The following is a 23,255-nucleotide window of genomic DNA, read 5'->3' on the forward strand; positions in this document are numbered from 1 at the left end:
TAATATAATCAAATAAATTATATTTGGTGCCACTTTTGAATTCAAAATTGGGGAAGTCGAATTTATAGCCTCTAAACTTACGTTATCGAAATGTATAATGAATTTCGTCCAAAAGCGCCTATAAAAACCTTTTAATTGGCTATATAGAATGAGAACATAATAATGTTGATATAAAGTTGCTAATTTAATCAAATGAATTATATTTGGTGACACTTCTCAATTCGAATTGGGCAAGACGAACTTTATTGTATCGAAACTTATGTTATTTTTAAAGAGAAATATAGAATGAATTTCAACCAAAAGCGTCTGGAAAAACCAGTTAGTTAGTTATAAATATTGACAACGTAATAAAGTTGATAAAAAGTTGCTAATATAACCAAATAAATTATATTTGGTGCCACTTTTGAATTCAAAATTGGGGAAGTCGAATTTATAGCCTCTAAACTTACGTTATCGAAATGTATAATGAATTTCGTCCAAAAGCGTCTATAAAAACCTTTTAATTGGCTATATAGAATGAGAACGTAATAATGTTGATATATAGTTGCTAATTTAATCAAATGAATTAAATTTGGTGACACTTCTTAATTTAAATTGGGCAAGTCGAACTTTAATGCATCTAAACTTACGTTATTTTTAAAGAGAAGTATAGAATGAATTTCATCCAAAAGCGTCTACAAAAACCTGTTAGTTAGTTATAAATAATGATATCGTAATAAAGTTCATAACAAGTTGCTAATATAATCAAATAAATTATATTTGGTGCCACTTTTGAATTCAAAATTGGGGAAGTCGAATTTATAGCCTCTAAACTTACGTTATCGAAATGTATAATGAATTTCGTCCAAAAGCGCCTATAAAAACCTTTTAAATGGCTATATAGAATGAGAACATAATAATGTTGATATAAAATTGCTAATTTAATCAAATGAATTATATTTGGTGACACTTCTCAATTCGAATTGGGCAAGACGAACTTTATTGTATCGAAACTTATGTTATTTTTAAAGAGAAATATAGAATGAATTTCAACCAAAAGCGTCTGGAAAAACCAGTTAGTTAGTTATAAATATTGACAACGTAATAAAGTTGATAAAAAGTTGCTAATATAACCAAATAAATTATATTTGGTGCCACTTTTGAATTCAAAATTGGGGAAGTTGAATTTATAGCCTCTAAACTTACGTTATCGAAATGTATAATGAATTTCGTCCAAAAGCGTCTATAAAAACCTTTTAATTGGCTATATAGAATGAGAACGTAATAATGTTGATATATAGTTGCTAATTTAATCAAATGAATTAAATTTGGTGACACTTCTTAATTCAAATTGGGCAAGTCGAACTTTAATGCATCTAAACTTACGTTATTTTTAAAGAGAAGTATAGAATGAATTTCATCCAAAAGCGTCTACAAAAACCTGTTAGTTAGTTATAAATAATGATATCGTAATAAAGTTCATAACAAGTTGCTAATATAATCAAATAAATTATATTTGGTGCCACTTTTGAATTCAAAATTGGGGAAGTCGAATTTATAGCCTCTAAACTTACGTTATCGAAATGTATAATCAATTTCGTCCAAAAGCGCCTATAAAAACCTTTTAATTGGCTATATAGAATGAGAACATAATAATGTTGATATAAAGTTGCTAATTTAATCAAATGAATTATATTTGGTGACACTTCACAATTCGAATTGGGCAAGACGAACTTTATTGCATCGAAACTTATGTTATTTTTAAAGAGAAATATAGAATGAATTTCAACCAAAAGCGTCTAGAAAAACCAGTTGGTTAGTTATAAATATTGACAATGTAATAAAGTTGATAAAAAGTTGCTAATATAACCAAATAAATTATATTTGGTGCCACTTTTGAATTCAAAATTGGGGAAGTCGAATTTATAGCCTCTAAACTTACGTTATCGAAATGTATAATGAATTTCGTCCAAAAGCGTCTATAAAAACCTTTTAATTGGCTATATAGAATGAGAACGTAATAATGTTGATATATAGTTGCTAATTTAATCAAATGATTTAAATTTGGTGACACTTCTCAATTCAAATTGGGCAAGTCGAACTTTAATGCATCTAAACTTACGTTATTTTTAAAGAGAAGTATAGAATGAATTTCATCCAAAAGCGTCTAGAAAAACCTGTTAGTTAGTTATAAATAATGATATCGTAATAAAGTTCATAACAAGTTGCTAATATAATCAAATAAATTATATTTGGTGCCACTTTTGAATTCAAAATTGGGGAAGTCGAATTTATAGCCTCTAAACTTACGTTATCGAAATGTATAATGAATTTCGTCCAAAAGCGCCTATAAAAACCTTTTAAATGGCTATATAGAATGAGAACATAATAATGTTGATATAAAATTGCTAATTTAATCAAATGAATTATATTTGGTGACACTTCTCAATTCGAATTGGGCAAGACGAACTTTATTGTATCGAAACTTATGTTATTTTTAAAGAGAAATATAGAATGAATTTCAACCAAAAGCGTCTGGAAAAACCAGTTAGTTAGTTATAAATATTGACAACGTAATAAAGTTGATAAAAAGTTGCTAATATAACCAAATAAATTATATTTGGTGCCACTATTGAATTCAAAATTGGGGAAGTCGAATTTATAGACTCTAAACTTACGTTATCGAAATGTATAATGAATTTCGTCCAAAAGCGTCTATAAAAACCTTTTAATTGGCTATATAGAATGAGAACGTAATAATGTTGATATATAGTTGCTAATTTAATCAAATGAATTAAATTTGGTGACACTTCTCAATTCAAATTGGGCAAGTCGAACTTTAGTGCATCTAAACTTACGTTATTTTTAAAGAGAAGTATAGAATAAATTTCATCCAAAAGCGTCTACAAAAACCTGTTAGTTAGTTATAAATAATGATATCGTAATAAAGTTCATAACAAGTTGCTAATATAATCAAATAAATTATATTTGGTGCCACTTTTGAATTCAAAATTGGGGAAGTCGAATTTATAGCCTCTAAACTTACGTTATCGAAATGTATAATGAATTTCGTCCAAAAGCGCCTATAAAAACCTTTTAATTGGCTATATAGAATGAGAACATAATAATGTTGATATAAAGTTGCTAATTTAATCAAATGAATTATATTTGGTGACACTTCTCAATTCGAATTGGGCAAGACGAACTTTATTGTATCGAAACTTATGTTATTTTTAAAGAGAAATATAGAATGAATTTCAACCAAAAGCGTCTGGAAAAACCAGTTAGTTAGTTATAAATATTGACAACGTAATAAAGTTGATAAAAAGTTGCTAATATAACCAAATAAATTATATTTGGTGCCACTTTTGAATTCAAAATTGGGGAAGTCGAATTTATAGCCTCTAAACTTACGTTATCGAAATGTATAATGAATTTCGTCCAAAAGCGTCTATAAAAACCTTTTAATTGGCTATATAGAATGAGAACGTAATAATGTTGATATATAGTTGCTAATTTAATCAAATGAATTAAATTTGGTGACACTTCTTAATTTAAATTGGGCAAGTCGAACTTTAATGCATCTAAACTTACGTTATTTTTAAAGAGAAGTATAGAATGAATTTCATCCAAAAGCGTCTACAAAAACCTGTTAGTTAGTTATAAATAATGATATCGTAATAAAGTTCATAACAAGTTGCTAATATAATCAAATAAATTATATTTGGTGCCACTTTTGAATTCAAAATTGGGGAAGTCGAATTTATAGCCTCTAAACTTACGTTATCGAAATGTATAATGAATTTCGTCCAAAAGCGCCTATAAAAACCTTTTAAATGGCTATATAGAATGAGAACATAATAATGTTGATATAAAATTGCTAATTTAATCAAATGAATTATATTTGGTGACACTTCTCAATTCGAATTGGGCAAGACGAACTTTATTGTATCGAAACTTATGTTATTTTTAAAGAGAAATATAGAATGAATTTCAACCAAAAGCGTCTGGAAAAACCAGTTAGTTAGTTATAAATATTGACAACGTAATAAAGTTGATAAAAAGTTGCTAATATAACCAAATAAATTATATTTGGTGCCACTTTTGAATTCAAAATTGGGGAAGTTGAATTTATAGCCTCTAAACTTACGTTATCGAAATGTATAATGAATTTCGTCCAAAAGCGTCTATAAAAACCTTTTAATTGGCTATATAGAATGAGAACGTAATAATGTTGATATATAGTTGCTAATTTAATCAAATGAATTAAATTTGGTGACACTTCTTAATTCAAATTGGGCAAGTCGAACTTTAATGCATCTAAACTTACGTTATTTTTAAAGAGAAGTATAGAATGAATTTCATCCAAAAGCGTCTACAAAAACCTGTTAGTTAGTTATAAATAATGATATCGTAATAAAGTTCATAACAAGTTGCTAATATAATCAAATAAATTATATTTGGTGCCACTTTTGAATTCAAAATTGGGGAAGTCGAATTTATAGCCTCTAAACTTACGTTATCGAAATGTATAATGAATTTCGTCCAAAAGCGCCTATAAAAACCTTTTAATTGGCTATATAGAATGAGAACATAATAATGTTGATATAAAGTTGCTAATTTAATCAAATGAATTATATTTGGTGACACTTCTCAATTCGAATTGGGCAAGACGAACTTTATTGCATCGAAACTTATGTTATTTTAAAGAGAAATATAGAATGAATTTCAACCAAAAGCTTCTGGAAAAACCAGTTAGTTAGTTATAAATATTGACAACGTAATAAAGTTGATAAAAAGTTGCTAATATAACCAAATAAATTATATTTGGTGCCACTTTTGAATTCAAAATTGGGGAAGTCGAATTTATAGCCTCTAAACTTACGTTATCGAAATGTATAATGAATTTCGTCCAAAAGCGTCTATAAAAACCTTTTAATTGGCTATATAGAATGAGAACGTAATAATGTTGATATATAGTTGCTAATTTAGTCAAATGAATTAAATTTGGTTACACTTCTCAATTCAAATAGGGCAAGTCGAACTTTAATGCATCTAAACTTACGTTATTTTTAAAGAGAAGTATAGAATGAATTTCATTCAAAAGCGTCTAGAAAAACTTGTTAGTTAGTTATATATAATGATATCGTAATAAAGTTCATAACAAGTTGCTAATATAATCAAATAAATTATATTTGGTGCCACTTTTGAATTCAAAATTGGGGAAGTCGAATTTATAGCCTCTAAACTTACGTTATCGAAATGTATAATGAATTTCGTCCAAAAGCGCCTATAAAAACCTTTTAAATGGCTATATAGAATGAGAACATAATAATGTTGATATAAAATTGCTAATTTAATCAAATGAATTATATTTGGTGACACTTCTCAATTCGAATTGGGCAAGACGAACTTTATTGTATCGAAACTTATGTTATTTTTAAAGAGAAATATAGAATGAATTTCAACCAAAAGCGTCTGGAAAAACCAGTTAGTTAGTTATAAATATTGACAACGTAATAAAGTTGATAAAAAGTTGCTAATATAACCAAATAAATTATATTTGGTGCCACTATTGAATTCAAAATTGGGGAAGTCGAATTTATAGACTCTAAACTTACGTTATCGAAATGTATAATGAATTTCGTCCAAAAGCGTCTATAAAAACCTTTTAATTGGCTATATAGAATGAGAACGTAATAATGTTGATATATAGTTGCTAATTTAATCAAATGAATTAAATTTGGTGACACTTCTCAATTCAAATTGGGCAAGTCGAACTTTAGTGCATCTAAACTTACGTTATTTTTAAAGAGAAGTATAGAATAAATTTCTTCCAAAAGCGTCTACAAAAACCTGTTAGTTAGTTATAAATAATGATATCGTAATAAAGTTCATAACAAGTTGCTAATATAATCAAATAAATTATATTTGGTGCCACTTTTGAATTCAAAATTGGGGAAGTCGAATTTATAGCCTCTAAACTTACGTTATCGAAATGTATAATGAATTTCGTCCAAAAGCGCCTATAAAAACCTTTTAATTGGCTATATAGAATGAGAACATAATAATGTTGATATAAAGTTGCTAATTTAATCAAATGAATTATATTTGGTGACACTTCTCAATTCGAATTGGGCAAGACGAACTTTATTGTATCGAAACTTATGTTATTTTTAAAGAGAAATATAGAATGAATTTCAACCAAAAGCGTCTGGAAAAACCAGTTAGTTAGTTATAAATATTGACAACGTAATAAAGTTGATAAAAAGTTGCTAATATAACGAAATAAATTATATTTGGTGCCACTTTTGAATTCAAAATTGGGGAAGTCGAATTTATAGCCTCTAAACTTACGTTATCGAAATGTATAATGAATTTCGTCCAAAAGCGTCTATAAAAACCTTTTAATTGGCTATATAGAATGAGAACGTAATAATGTTGATATATAGTTGCTAATTTAATCAAATGAATTAAATTTGGTAACACTTCTCAATTCAAATTGGGCAAGTCGAACTTTAATGCATCTAAACTTACGTTATTTTTAAAGAGAAGTATAGAATGAATTTCATCCAAAAGCGTCTACAAAAACCTGTTAGTTAGTTATAAATAATGATATCGTAATAAAGTTCATAACAAGTTGCTAATATAATCAAATAAATTATATTTGGTGCCACTTTTGAATTCAAAATTGGGGAAGTCGAATTTATAGCCTCTAAACTTACGTTATCGAAATGTATAATCAATTTCGTCCAAAAGCGCCTATAAAAACCTTTTAATTGGCTATATAGAATGAGAACATAATAATGTTGATATAAAGTTGCTAATTTAATCAAATGAATTATATTTGGTGACACTTCACAATTCGAATTGGGCAAGACGAACTTTATTGCATCGAAACTTATGTTATTTTTAAAGAGAAATATAGAATGAATTTCAACCAAAAGCGTCTGGAAAAACCAGTTGGTTAGTTATAAATATTGACAATGTAATAAAGTTGATAAAAAGTTGCTAATATAACCAAATAAATTATATTTGGTGCCACTTTTGAATTCAAAATTGGGGAAGTCGAATTTATAGCCTCTAAACTTACGTTATCGAAATGTATAATGAATTTCGTCCAAAATGGTCTATAAAAACCTTTTAATTGGCTATATAGAATGAGAACGTAATAATGTTGATATATAGTTGCTAATTTAATCAAATGATTTAAATTTGGTGACACTTCTCAATTCAAATTGGGCAAGTCGAACTTTAATGCATCTAAACTTACGTTATTTTTAAAGAGAAGTATAGAATGAATTTCATCCAAAAGCGTCTATAAAAACCTGTTAGTTAGTTATAAATAATGATATCGTAATAAAGTTCATAACAAGTTGCTAATATAATCAAATAAATTATATTTGGTGCCACTTTTGAATTCAAAATTGGGGAAGTCGAATTTATAGCCTCTAAACTTACGTTATCGAAATGTATAATGAATTTCGTCCAAAAGCGCCTATAAAAACCTTTTAATTGGCTATATAGAATGAGAACATAATAATGTTGATATAAAGTTGCTAATTTAATCAAATGAATTATATTTGGTGACACTTCTCAATTCGAATTGGGCAAGACGAACTTTATTGTATCGAAACTTATGTTATTTTTAAAGAGAAATATAGAATGAATTTCAACCAAAAGCGTCTGGAAAAACCAGTTAGTTAGTTATAAATATTGACAACGTAATAAAGTTGATAAAAAGTTGCTAATATAACGAAATAAATTATATTTGGTGCCACTTTTAAATTCAAAATTGGGGAAGTCGAATTTATAGCCTCTAAACTTACGTTATCGAAATGTATAATGAATTTCGTCCAAAAGCGTCTATAAAAACCTTTTAATTGGCTATATAGAATGAGAACGTAATAATGTTGATATATAGTTGCTAATTTAATCAAATGAATTAAATTTGGTAACACTTCTCAATTCAAATTGGGCAAGTCGAACTTTAATGCATCTAAACTTACGTTATTTTTAAAGAGAAGTATAGAATGAATTTCATCCAAAAGCGTCTACAAAAACCTGTTAGTTAGTTATAAATAATGATATCGTAATAAAGTTCATAACAAGTTGCTAATATAATCAAATAAATTATATTTGGTGCCACTTTTGAATTCAAAATTGGGGAAGTCGAATTTATAGCCTCTAAACTTACGTTATCGAAATGTATAATCAATTTCGTCCAAAAGCGCCTATAAAAACCTTTTAATTGGCTATATAGAATGAGAACATAATAATGTTGATATAAAGTTGCTAATTTAATCAAATGAATTATATTTGGTGACACTTCACAATTCGAATTGGGCAAGACGAACTTTATTGCATCGAAACTTATGTTATTTTTAAAGAGAAATATAGAATGAATTTCAACCAAAAGCGTCTGGAAAAACCAGTTGGTTAGTTATAAATATTGACAATGTAATAAAGTTGATAAAAAGTTGCTAATATAACCAAATAAATTATATTTGGTGCCACTTTTGAATTCAAAATTGGGGAAGTCGAATTTATAGCCTCTAAACTTACGTTATCGAAATGTATAATGAATTTCGTCCAAAATGGTCTATAAAAACCTTTTAATTGGCTATATAGAATGAGAACGTAATAATGTTGATATATAGTTGCTAATTTAATCAAATGATTTAAATTTGGTGACACTTCTCAATTCAAATTGGGCAAGTCGAACTTTAATGCATCTAAACTTACGTTATTTTTAAAGAGAAGTATAGAATGAATTTCATCCAAAAGCGTCTATAAAAACCTGTTAGTTAGTTATAAATAATGATATCGTAATAAAGTTCATAACAAGTTGCTAATATAATCAAATAAATTATATTTGGTGCCACTTTTGAATTCAAAATTGGGGAAGTCGAATTTATAGCCTCTAAACTTACGTTATCGAAATGTATAATGAATTTCGTCCAAAAGCGCCTATAAAAACCTTTTAATTGGCTATATAGAATGAGAACATAATAATGTTGATATAAAGTTGCTAATTTAATCAAATGAATTATATTTGGTGACACTTCTCAATTCGAATTGGGCAAGACGAACTTTATTGTATCGAAACTTATGTTATTTTTAAAGAGAAATATAGAATGAATTTCAACCAAAAGCGTCTGGAAAAACCAGTTAGTTAGTTATAAATATTGACAACGTAATAAAGTTGATAAAAAGTTGCTAATATAACCAAATAAATTATATTTGGTGCCACTTTTGAATTCAAAATTGGGGAAGTCGAATTTATAGCCTCTAAACTTACGTTATCGAAATGTATAATGAATTTCGTCCAAAAGCGTCTATAAAAACCTTTTAATTGGCTATATAGAATGAGAACGTAATAATGTTGATATATAGTTGCTAATTTAATCAAATGAATTAAATTTGGTAACACTTCTCAATTCAAATTGGGCAAGTCGAACTTTAATGCATCTAAACTTACGTTATTTTTAAAGAGAAGTATAGAATGAATTTCATCCAAAAGCGTCTACAAAAACCTGTTAGTTAGTTATAAATAATGATATCGTAATAAAGTTCATAACAAGTTGCTAATATAATCAAATAAATTATATTTGGTGCCACTTTTGAATTCAAAATTGGGGAAGTCGAATTTATAGCCTCTAAACTTACGTTATCGAAATGTATAATGAATTTCGTCCAAAAGCGCCTATAAAAACCTTTTAATTGGCTATATAGAATGAGAACATAATAATGTTGATATAAAGTTGCTAATTTAATCAAATGAATTATATTTGGTGACACTTCTCAATTCGAATTGGGCAAGACGAACTTTATTGTATCGAAACTTATGTTATTTTTAAAGAGAAATATAGAATGAATTTCAACCAAAAGCGTCTGGAAAAACCAGTTAGTTAGTTATAAATATTTACAACGTAATAAAGTTGATAAAAACTTGCTAATATAACCAAATAAATTATATTTGGTGCCACTTTTGAATTCAAAATTGGGGAAGTCGAATTTATAGCCTCTAAACTTACGTTATCGAAATGTATAATGAATTTCGTCCAAAAGCGTCTATAAAAACCTTTTAATTGGCTATATAGAATGAGAACGTAATAATGTTGATATATAGTTGCTAATTTAATCAAATGAATTAAATTTGGTGACACTTCTTAATTCAAATTGGGCAAGTCGAACTTTAATGCATCTAAACTTACGTTATTTTTAAAGAGAAGTATAGAATGAATTTCATCCAAAAGCGTCTACAAAAACCTGTTAGTTAGTTATAAATAATGATATCGTAATAAAGTTCATAACAAGTTGCTAATATAATCAAATAAATTATATTTGGTGCCACTTTTGAATTCAAAATTGGGGAAGTCGAATTTATAGCCTCTAAACTTACGTTATGGAAATGTATAATCAATTTCGTCCAAAAGCGCCTATAAAAACCTTTTAATTGGCTATATAGAATGAGAACATAATAATGTCGATATAAAGTTGCTAATTTAATCAAATGAATTATATTTGGTGACACTTCTCAATTCGAATTGGGCAAGACGAACTTTATTGCATCGAAACTTATGTTATTTTTAAAGAGAAATATAGAATGAATTTCAACCAAAAGCGTCTGGAAAAACCAGTTAGTTAGTTATAAATATTGACAATGTAATAAAGTTGATAAAAAGTTGCTAATATAACCAAATAAATTATATTTGGTGCCACTTTTGAATTCAAAATTGGGGAAGTCGAATTTATAGCCTCTAAACTTACGTTATCGAAATGTATAATGAATTTCGTCCAAAAGCGTCTATAAAAACCTTTTAATTGGCTATATAGAATGAGAACGTAATAATGTTGATATATAGTTGCTAATTTAATCGAATGAATTAAATTTGGTGACACTTCTCAATTCAAATTGGGCAAGTCGAACTTTAATGCATCTAAACTTACGTTATTTTTAAAGAGAAGTATAGAATGAATTTCGTCCAAAAGCGTCTACAAAAACCTGTTAGTTAGTTATAAATAATGATATCGTAATAAAGTTCATAACAAGTTGCTAATATAATCAAATAAATTATATTTGGTGCCACTTTTGAATTCAAAATTGGGGAAGTCGAATTTATAGCCTCTAAACTTACGTTATCGAAATGTATAATCAATTTCGTCCAAAAGCGCCTATAAAAACCTTTTAATTGGCTATATAGAATGAGAACATAATAATGTTGATATAAAGTTGCTAATTTAATCAAATGAATTATATTTGGTGACACTTCTCAATTCGAATTGGGCAAGACGAACTTTATGGTATCGAAACTTATGTTATTTTTAAAGAGAAATATAGAATGAATTTCAACCAAAAGCGTCTGGAAAAACCAGTTAGTTAGTTATAAATATTGACAACGTAATAAAGTTGATAAAAAGTTGCTAATATAACCAAATAAATTATATTTGGTGCCACTTTTAAATTCAAAATTCGGGAAGTCGAATTTATAGCCTCTAAACTTACGTTATCGAAATGTATAATGAATTTCGTCCAAAAGCGTCTATAAAAACCTTTTAATTGGCTATATAGAATGAGAACGTAATAATGTTGATATATAGTTGCTAATTTAATCAAATGAATTAAATTTGGTGACACTTCTCAATTCAAATTGGGCAAGTCGAACTTTAATGCATCTAAACTTACGTTATTTTTAAAGAGAAGTATAGAATAAATTTCATCCAAAAGCGTCTGCAAAAACCTGTTAGTTAGTTATAAATAATGATATCGTAATAAAGTTCATAAAAAGTTGCTAATATAATCAAATAAATTATATTTGGTGCCACTTTTGAATTCAAAATTGGGGAAGTCGAATTTATAGCCTCTAAACTTACGTTATCGAAATGTATAATGAATTTCGTCCAAAAGCGCCTATAAAAACCTTTTAATTGTCTATATAGAATGAGAACATAATAATGTTGATATAAAGTTGCTAATTTAATCAAATGAATTATATTTGGTGACACTTCTCAATTCGAATTGGGCAAGACGAACTTTATTGTATCGAAACTTATGTTATTTTTAAAGAGAAATATAGAATGAATTTCAACCAAAAGCGTCTGGAAAAACCAGTTAGTTAGTTATAAATATTGACAACGTAATAAAGTTGATAAAAACTTGCTAATATAACCAAATAAATTATATTTGGTGCCACTTTTGAATTCAAAATTGGGGAAGTCGAATTTATAGCCTCTAAACTTACGTTATCGAAATGTATAATGAATTTCGTCCAAAAGCGTCTATAAAAACCTTTTAATTGGCTATATAGAATGAGAACGTAATAATGTTGATATATAGTTGCTAATTTAATCAAATGAATTAAATTTGGTGACACTTCTTAATTCAAATTGGGCAAGTCGAACTTTAATGCATCTAAACTTACGTTATTTTTAAAGAGAAGTATAGAATGAATTTCATCCAAAAGCGTCTACAAAAACCTGTTAGTTAGTTATAAATAATGATATCGTAATAAAGTTCATAACAAGTTGCTAATATAATCAAATAAATTATATTTGGTGCCACTTTTGAATTCAAAATTGCGGAAGTCGAATTTATAGCCTCTAAACTTACGTTATGGAAATGTATAATCAATTTCATCCAAAAGCGCCTATAAAAACCTTTTAATTGGCTATATAGAATGAGAACATAATAATGTTGATATAAAGTTGCTAATTTAATCAAATGAATTATATTTGGTGACACTTCTCAATTCGAATTGGGCAAGACGAACTTTATTGCATCGAAACTTATGTTATTTTTAAAGAGAAATATAGAATGAATTTCAACCAAAAGCGTCTGGAAAAACCAGTTAGTTAGTTATAAATATTGACAATGTAATAAAGTTGATAAAAAGTTGCTAATATAACCAAATAAATTATATTTGGTGCCACTTTTGAATTCAAAATTGGGGAAGTCGAATTTATAGCCTCTAAACTTACGTTATCGAAATGTATAATGAATTTCGTCCAAAAGCGTCTATAAAAACCTTTTAATTGGCTATATAGAATGAGAACGTAATAATGTTGATATATAGTTGCTAATTTAATCAAATGAATTAAATTTGGTGACACTTCTCAATTCAAATTGGGCAAGTCGAACTTTAATGCATCTAAACTTACGTTATTTTTAAAGAGAAGTATAGAATGAATTTCATCCAAAAGCGTCTACAAAAACCTGTTAGTTAGTTATAAATAATGATATCGTAATAAAGTTCATAACAAGTTGCTAATATAATCAAATAAATTATATTTGGTGCCACTTTTGAATTCAAAATTGGGGAAGTCGAATTTATAGCCTCTAAACTTACGTTATCGAAATGTATAATCAATTTCGTCCAAAAGCGCCTATAAAAACCTTTTAATTGGCTATATAGAATGAGAACATAATAATGTTGATATAAAGTTGCTAATTTAATCAAATGAATTATATTTGGTGACACTTCTCAATTCGAATTGGGCAAGACGAACTTTATGGTATCGAAACTTATGTTATTTTTAAAGAGAAATATAGAATGAATTTCAACCAAAAGCGTCTGGAAAAACCAGTTAGTTAGTTATAAATATTGACAACGTAATAAAGTTGATAAAAAGTTGCTAATATAACCAAATAAATTATATTTGGTGCCACTTTTAAATTCAAAATTCGGGAAGTCGAATTTATAGCCTCTAAACTTACGTTATCGAAATGTATAATGAATTTCGTCCAAAAGCGTCTATAAAAACCTTTTAATTGGCTATATAGAATGAGAACGTAATAATGTTGATATATAGTTGCTAATTTAATCAAATGAATTAAATTTGGTGACACTTCTCAATTCAAATTGGGCAAGTCGAACTTTAATGCATCTAAACTTACGTTATTTTTAAAGAGAAGTATAGAATAAATTTCATCCAAAAGCGTCTGCAAAAACCTGTTAGTTAGTTATAAATAATGATATCGTAATAAAGTTCATAAAAAGTTGCTAATATAATCAAATAAATTATATTTGGTGCCACTTTTGAATTCAAAATTGGGGAAGTCGAATTTATAGCCTCTAAACTTACGTTATCGAAATGTATAATGAATTTCGTCCAAAAGCGCCTATAAAAACCTTTTAATTGGCTATATAGAATGAGAACATAATAATGTTGATATAAAGTTGCTAATTTAATCAAATGAATTATATTTGGTGACACTTCTCAATTCGAATTGGGCAAGACGAACTTTATTGTATCGAAACTTATGTTATTTTTAAAGAGAAATATAGAATGAATTTCAACCAAAAGCGTCTGGAAAAACCAGTTAGTTAGTTATAAATATTGACAACGTAATAAAGTTGATAAAAACTTGCTAATATAACCAAATAAATTATATTTGGTGCCACTTTTGAATTCAAAATTGGGGAAGTCGAATTTATAGCCTCTAAACTTACGTTATCGAAATGTATAATGAATTTCGTCCAAAAGCGTCTATAAAACCTTTTAATTGGCTATATAGAATGAGAACGTAATAATGTTGATATATAGTTGCTAATTTAATCAAATGAATTAAATTTGGTGACACTTCTTAATTCAAATTGGGCAAGTCGAACTTTAATGCATCTAAACTTACGTTATTTTTAAAGAGAAGTATATAATGAATTTCATCCAAAAGCGTCTACAAAAACCTGTTAGTTAGTTATAAATAATGATATCGTAATAAAGTTCATAACAAGTTGCTAATATAATCAAATAAATTATATTTGGTGCCACTTTTGAATTCAAAATTGGGGAAGTCGAATTTATAGCCTCTAAACTTACGTTATCGAAATGTATAATCAATTTCGTCCAAAAGCGCCTATAAAAACCTTTTAATTGGCTATATAGAATGAGAACATAATAATGTTGATATAAAGTTGCTAATTTAATCAAATGAATTATATTTGGTGACACTTCTCAATTCGAATTGGGCAAGACGAACTTTATGGTATCGAAACTTATGTTATTTTTAAAGAGAAATATAGAATGAATTTCAACCAAAAGCGTCTGGAAAAACCAGTTAGTTAGTTATAAATATTGACAACGTAATAAAGTTGATAAAAAGTTGCTAATATAACCAAATAAATTATATTTGGTGCCACTTTTAAATTCAAAATTCGGGAAGTCGAATTTATAGCCTCTAAACTTACGTTATCGAAATGTATAATGAATTTCGTCCAAAAGCGTCTATAAAAACCTTTTAATTGGCTATATAGAATGAGAACGTAATAATGTTGATATATAGTTGCTAATTTAATCAAATGAATTAAATTTGGTGACACTTCTCAATTCAAATTGGGCAAGTCGAACTTTAATGCATCTAAACTTACGTTATTTTTAAAGAGAAGTATAGAATAAATTTCATCCAAAAGCGTCTGCAAAAACCTGTTAGTTAGTTATAAATAATGATATCGTAATAAAGTTCATAAAAAGTTGCTAATATAATCAAATAAATTATATTTGGTGCCACTTTTGAATTCAAAATTGGGGAAGTCGAATTTATAGCCTCTAAACTTACGTTATCGAAATGTATAATGAATTTCGTCCAAAAGCGCCTATAAAAACCTTTTAATTGGCTATATAGAATGAGAACATAATAATGTTGATATAAAGTTGCTAATTTAATCAAATGAATTATATTTGGTGACACTTCTCAATTCGAATTGGGCAAGACGAACTTTATTGTATCGAAACTTATGTTATTTTTAAAGAGAAATATAGAATGAATTTCAACCAAAAGCGTCTGGAAAAACCAGTTAGTTAGTTATAAATATTGACAACGTAATAAAGTTGATAAAAACTTGCTAATATAACCAAATAAATTATATTTGGTGCCACTTTTGAATTCAAAATTGGGGAAGTCGAATTTATAGCCTCTAAACTTACGTTATCGAAATGTATAATGAATTTCGTCCAAAAGCGTCTATAAAACCTTTTAATTGGCTATATAGAATGAGAACGTAATAATGTTGATATATAGTTGCTAATTTAATCAAATGAATTAAATTTGGTGACACTTCTTAATTCAAATTGGGCAAGTCGAACTTTAATGCATCTAAACTTACGTTATTTTTAAAGAGAAGTATAGAATGAATTTCATCCAAAAGCGTCTACAAAAACCTGTTAGTTAGTTATAAATAATGATATCGTAATAAAGTTCATAACAAGTTGCTAATATAATCAAATAAATTATATTTGGTGCCACTTTTGAATTCAAAATTGGGGAAGTCGAATTTATAGCCTCTAAACTTACGTTATGGAAATGTATAATCAATTTCGTCCAAAAGCGCCTATAAAAACCTTTTAATTGGCTATATAGAATGAGAACATAATAATGTTGATATAAAGTTGCTAATTTAATCAAATGAATTATATTTGGTGACACTTCTCAATTCGAATTGGGCAAGACGAACTTTATTGCATCGAAACTTATGTTATTTTTAAAGAGAAATATAGAATGAATTTCAACCAAAAGCGTCTGGAAAAACCAGTTAGTTAGTTATAAATATTGACAATGTAATAAAGTTGATAAAAAGTTGCTAATATAACCAAATAAATTATATTTGGTGCCACTTTTGAATTCAAAATTGGGGAAGTCGAATTTATAGCCTCTAAACTTACGTTATCGAAATGTATAATGAATTTCGTCCAAAAGCGTCTATAAAAACCTTTTAATTGGCTATATAGAATGAGAACGTAATAATGTTGATATATAGTTGCTAATTTAATCAAATGAATTAAATTTGGTGACACTTCTCAATTCAAATTGGGCAAGTCGAACTTTAATGCATCTAAACTTACGTTATTTTTAAAGAGAAGTATAGAATGAATTTCATCCAAAAGCGTCTACAAAAACCTGTTAGTTAGTTATAAATAATGATATCGTAATAAAGTTCATAACAAGTTGCTAATATAATCAAATAAATTATATTTGGTGCCACTTTTGAATTCAAAATTGGGGAAGTCGAATTTATAGCCTCTAAACTTACGTTATCGAAATGTATAATCAATTTCGTCCAAAAGCGCCTATAAAAACCTTTTAATTGGCTATATAGAATGAGAACATAATAATGTTGATATAAAGTTGCTAATTTAATCAAATGAATTATATTTGGTGACACTTCTCAATTCGAATTGGGCAAGACGAACTTTATGGTATCGAAACTTATGTTATTTTTAAAGAGAAATATAGAATGAATTTCAACCAAAAGCGTCTGGAAAAACCAGTTAGTTAGTTATAAATATTGACAACGTAATAAAGTTGATAAAAAGTTGCTAATATAACCAAATAAATTATATTTGGTGCCACTTTTAAATTCAAAATTCGGGAAGTCGAATTTATAGCCTCTAAACTTACGTTATCGAAATGTATAATGAATTTCGTCCAAAAGCGTCTATAAAAACCTTTTAATTGGCTATATAGAATGAGAACGTAATAATGTTGATATATAGTTGCTAATTTAATCAAATGAATTAAATTTGGTGACACTTCTCAATTCAAATTGGGCAAGTCGAACTTTAATGCATCTAAACTTACGTTATTTTTAAAGAGAAGTATAGAATAAATTTCATCCAAAAGCGTCTGCAAAAACCTGTTAGTTAGTTATAAATAATGATATCGTAATAAAGTTCATAAAAAGTTGCTAATATAATCAAATAAATTATATTTGGTGCCACTTTTGAATTCAAAATTGGGGAAGTCGAATTTATAGCCTCTAAACTTACGTTATCGAAATGTATAATGAATTTCGTCCAAAAGCGCCTATAAAAACCTTTTAATTGGCTATATAGAATGAGAACATAATAATGTTGATATAAAGTTGCTAATTTAATCAAATGAATTATATTTGGTGACACTTCTCAATTCGAATTGGGCAAGACGAACTTTATTGTATCGAAACTTATGTTATTTTTAAAGAGAAATATAGAATGAATTTCAACCAAAAGCGTCTGGAAAAACCAGTTAGTTAGTTATAAATATTGACAACGTAATAAAGTTGATAAAAAGTTGCTAATATAATCAAATAAATTATATTTGGTGCCACTTTTGAATTCAAAATTGGGGAAGTCGAATTTATAGCCTCTGAACTTACGTTATCGAAATGTATAATGAATTTCGTCTAGAAGCGTCTATAAAAACCTTTTAATTGGCTATATAGAATGAGAACGTAATAATGTTGATATATAGTTGCTAATTTAATCAAATGAATTAAATTTGGTTACACTTCTCAATTCAAATTGGGCAAGTCGAACTTTAATGCATCTAAACTTACGTTATTTTTAAAGAGAAGTATAGAATGAATTTCATCCAAAAGCGTCTAGAAAAACCTGTTAGTTAGTTATAAATAATGATATCGTAATAAAGTTCATAACAAGTTGCTAATGTAATCAAATAAATTATATTTGGTGCCACTTTTGAATTCAAAATTGGGGAAGTCGAATTTATAGCCTCTAAGCTTACGTTATCGAAATGTATTATGAATTTCGTCCAAAAGCGCCTATAAAAACCTTTTAATTGGCTATATAGAATGATAACATAATAATGTTGATATCAAGTTGCTAATTTAATCAAATGAATTATATTTGGTGACACTTCTCAATTCGAATTGGGCAAGACGAACTTTATTGCATCGAAACTTATGTTATTTTTAAAGAGAAATATAGAATGAATTTCAACCAAAAGTGTCTGGAAAAACCAGTTAGTTAGTTATAAATATTGACAACATAATAAAGTTGATAAAAAGTTGCTAATATAATCAAATAAATTATATTTGGTGCCACTTTTGAATTCAAAATTGGGGAAGTCGAATTTATAGCCTCTAAACTTACGTTATCGATATGTATAATGAATTTCGTCCAACAGCGTCTATAAAAACCTTTTAATTGGCTATATAGAATGAGAACGTAATAATGTTGATATATAGTTGCTAATTTAATCAAATGAATTAAATTTGGTGACACTTCTCAATTCAAATTGGGCAAGTCGAACTTTAATGCATCTAAACTTACGTTATTTTTAAAGAGAAGTATAGAATGAATTTCATCCAAAAGCGTCTACAAAAACCTGTTAGTTAGTTATAAATAATGATATCGTAATAAAGTTCATAACAAGTTGCTAATATAATCAAATAAATTATATTTGGTGCCACTTTTGAATTCAAAATTGGGGAAGTCGAATTTATAGCCTCTAAACTTACGTTATCGAAATGTATAATTAATTTCGTCCAAAAGCGCCTATAAAAACCTTTTAATTGGCTATATAGAATGAGAACATAATAATGTTGATATAAAGTTGCTAATTTAATCAAATGAATTATATTTGGTGACACTTCTCAATTCGAATTGGGCAAGACGAACTTTATTGCATCGAAACTTATGTTATTTTTAAAGAGAAATATAGAATGAATTTCAACTAAAGCGTCTGGAAAAACCAGTTAGTTAGTTATAAATATTGACAACGTAATAAAGTTGATAAAAAGTTGCTAATATAATCAAATAAATTATATTTGGTGCCACTTTTGAATTCAAAATTGGGGAAGTCGAATTTATAACCTCTAAACTTACGTTATCGAAATGTATAATGAATTTCGTCCAAAAGCGTCTATAAAAACCTTTTAATTGGCTATATAGAATGAGAACGTAATAATGTTGATATATAGTTGCTAATTTAATCAAATGAATTAAATTTGGTTACACTTCTCAATTCAAATTGGGCAAGTCGAACTTTAATGCATCTAAACTTACGTTATTTTTAAAGAGAAGTATATAATAAATTTCATCCAAAAGCGTCTACAAAAACCTGTTAGTTAGTTATAAATAATGATATCGTAATAAAGTTCATAACAAGTTGCTAATATAATCAAATAAATTATATTTGGTGCCACTTTTGAATTCAAAATTGGGGAAATCGAATTTATAGCCTCTAAACTTACGTTATCGAAATGTATAATGAATTTCGTCCAAAAGCGCCTATAAAAACCTTTTAATTGGCTATATAGAATGAGAACATAATAATGTTGATATAAAGTTGCTAATTTAATCAAATGAATTATATTTGGTGACACTTCTCAATTCGAATTGGGCAAGACGAACTTTATTGCATCGAAACTTATGTTATTTTTAAAGAGAAATATAGAATGAATTTCAACCAAAAGCTTCTGGAAAAACCAGTTAGTTACTTATAAATATTGACAACGTAATAAAGTTGATAAAAAGTTGCTAATATAACCAAATAAATTATATTTGGTGCCACTTTTGAATTCAAAATTGGGGAAGTCGAATTTATAGCCTCTAAACTTACGTTATCGAAATGTATAATGAATTTCGTCCAAAAGCGTCTATAAAAACCTTTTAATTGGCTATATAGAATGAGAACGTAATAATGTTGATATATAGTTGCTAATTTAATCAAATGAATTAAATTTTGTGACACTTCTCAATTCAAATTGGGTAAGTCGAACTTTAGTGCATCTAAACTTACGTTATTTTTAAAGAGAAGTATAGAATGAATTTCATCCAAAAGCGTCTACAAAAACCTGTTAGTTAGTTATAAATAATGATATCGTAATAAAGTTCATAACAAGTTGCTAATATAATCAAATAAATTATATTTGGTGCCACTTTTGAATTCAAAATTGGGGAAGTCGAATTTATAGCCTCTAAACTTACGTTATCGAAATGTATAATGAATTTCGTCCAAAAGCGCCTATAAAAACCTTTTAATTGGCTATATAGAATGAGAACATAATAATGTTGATATAAAGTTGCTAATTTAATCAAATGAATTATATTTGGTGACACTTCTCAATTCGAATTGGGCAAGACGAACTTTATTGCATCGAAACTTATGTTATTTTTAAAGAGAAATATAGAATGAATTTCAACCAAAAGCTTCTGGAAAAACCAGTTAGTTAGTTATAAATATTGACAACATAATAAAGTTGATAAAAAGTTGCTAATATAACCAAATAAATTATATTTGGTGCCACTTTTGAATTCAAAATTGGGGAAGTCGAATTTATAGCCTCTAAACTTACGTTATCGAAATGTATAATGAATTTCGTCTAGAAGCGTCTATAAAAACCTTTTAATTGGCTATATAGAATGAGAACGTAATAATGTTGATATATAGTTGCTAATTTAATCAAATGAATTAAATTTGGTTACACTTCTCAATTCAAATTGGGCAAGTCGAACTTTAATGCATCTAAACTTACGTTATTTTTAAAGAGAAGTATAGAATGAATTTCATCCAAAAGCGTCTAGAAAAACCTGTTAGTTAGTTATAAATAATGATATCGTAATAAAGTTCATAACAAGTTGCTAATGTAATCAAATAAATTATATTTGGTGCCACTTTTGAATTCAAAATTGGGGAAGTCGAATTTATAGCCTCTAAACTTACGTTATCGAAATGTATTATGAATTTCGTCCAAAAGCGCCTATAAAAACCTTTTAATTGGCTATATAGAATGATAACATAATAATGTTCATATCAAGTTGCTAATTTAATCAAATGAATTATATTTGGTGACACTTCTCAATTCGAATTGGGCAAGACGAACTTTATTGCATCGAAACTTATGTTATTTTTAAAGAGAAATATAGAATGAATTTCACCAAAAGCGTCTGGAAAAACCAGTTAGTTAGTTATAAATATTGACAACGTAATAAAGTTGATAAAAAGTTGCTAATATAATCAAATAAATTATATTTGGTGCCACTTTTGAATTCAAAATTGGGGAAGTCGAATTTATAACCTCTAAACTTACGTTATCGAAATGTATAATGAATTTCGTCCAAAAGCGTCTATAAAAACCTTTTAATTGGCTATATAGAATGAGAACGTAATAATGTTGATATATAGTTGCTAATTTAATCAAATGAATTAAATTTGGTTACACTTCTCAATTCAAATTGGGCAAGTCGAACTTTAATGCATCTAAACTTACGTTATTTTTAAAGAGAAGTATATAATAAATTTCATCCAAAAGCGTCTACAAAAACCTGTTAGTTAGTTATAAATAATGATATCGTAATAAAGTTCATAACAAGTTTCTAATATAATCAAATAAATTATATTTGGTGCCACTTTTGAATTCAAAATTGGGGGAAATCGAATTTATAGCCTCTAAACTTACGTTATCGAAATGTATAATGAATTTCGTCCAAAAGCGCCTATAAAAACCTTTTAATTGGCTATATAGAATGAGAACATAATAATGTTGATATAAAGTTGCTAATTTAATCAAATGAATTATATTTGGTGACACTTCTCAATTCGAATTGGGCAAGACGAACTTTATTGCATCGAAACTTATGTTATTTTTAAAGAGAAATATAGAATGAATTTCAACCAAAAGCTTCTGGAAAAACCAGTTAGTTAGTTATAAATATTGACAACGTAATAAAGTTGATAAAAAGTTGCTAATATAACCAAATAAATTATATTTGGTGCCACTTTTGAATTCAAAATTGGGGAAGTCGAATTTATAGCCTCTAAACTTACGTTATCGAAATGTATAATGAATTTCGTCCAAAAGCGTCTATAAAAACCTTTTAATTGGCTATATAGAATGAGAACGTAATAATGTTGATATATAGTTGCTAATTTAATCAAATGAATTAAATTTTGTGACACTTCTCAATTCAAATTGGGTAAGTCGAACTTTAGTGCATCTAAACTTACGTTATTTTTAAAGAGAAGTATAGAATGAATTTCATCCAAAAGCGTCTACAAAAACCTGTTAGTTAGTTATAAATAATGATATCGTAATAAAGTTCATAACAAGTTGCTAATATAATCAAATAAATTATATTTGGTGCCACTTTTGAATTCAAAATTGGGGAAGTCGAATTTATAGCCTCTAAACTTACGTTATCGAAATGTATAATCAATTTCGTCCAAAAGCGCCTATAAAAACCTTTTAATTGGCTATATAGAATGAGAACATAATAATGTTGATATAAAGTTGCTAATTTAATCAAATGAATTATATTTGGTGACACTTCTCAATTCGAATTGGGCAAGACGAACTTTATTGCATCGAAACTTATGTTATTTTTAAAGAGAAATATAGAATGAATTTCAACCAAAAGCTTCTGGAAAAACCAGTTAGTTAGTTATAAATATTGACAACGTAATAAAGTTGATAAAAAGTTGCTAATATAACCAAATAAATTATATTTGGTGCCACTTTTGAATTCAAAATTGGGGAAGTCGAATTTATAGCCTCTAA

This window comes from Lactuca virosa, chromosome 5, assembly GCF_052849685.1.
Source record: "Lactuca virosa cultivar CGN04683 chromosome 5, Lactuca_virosa_CGN04683_v6, whole genome shotgun sequence".
Lineage (NCBI taxonomy): Eukaryota > Viridiplantae > Streptophyta > Magnoliopsida > Asterales > Asteraceae > Lactuca > Lactuca virosa.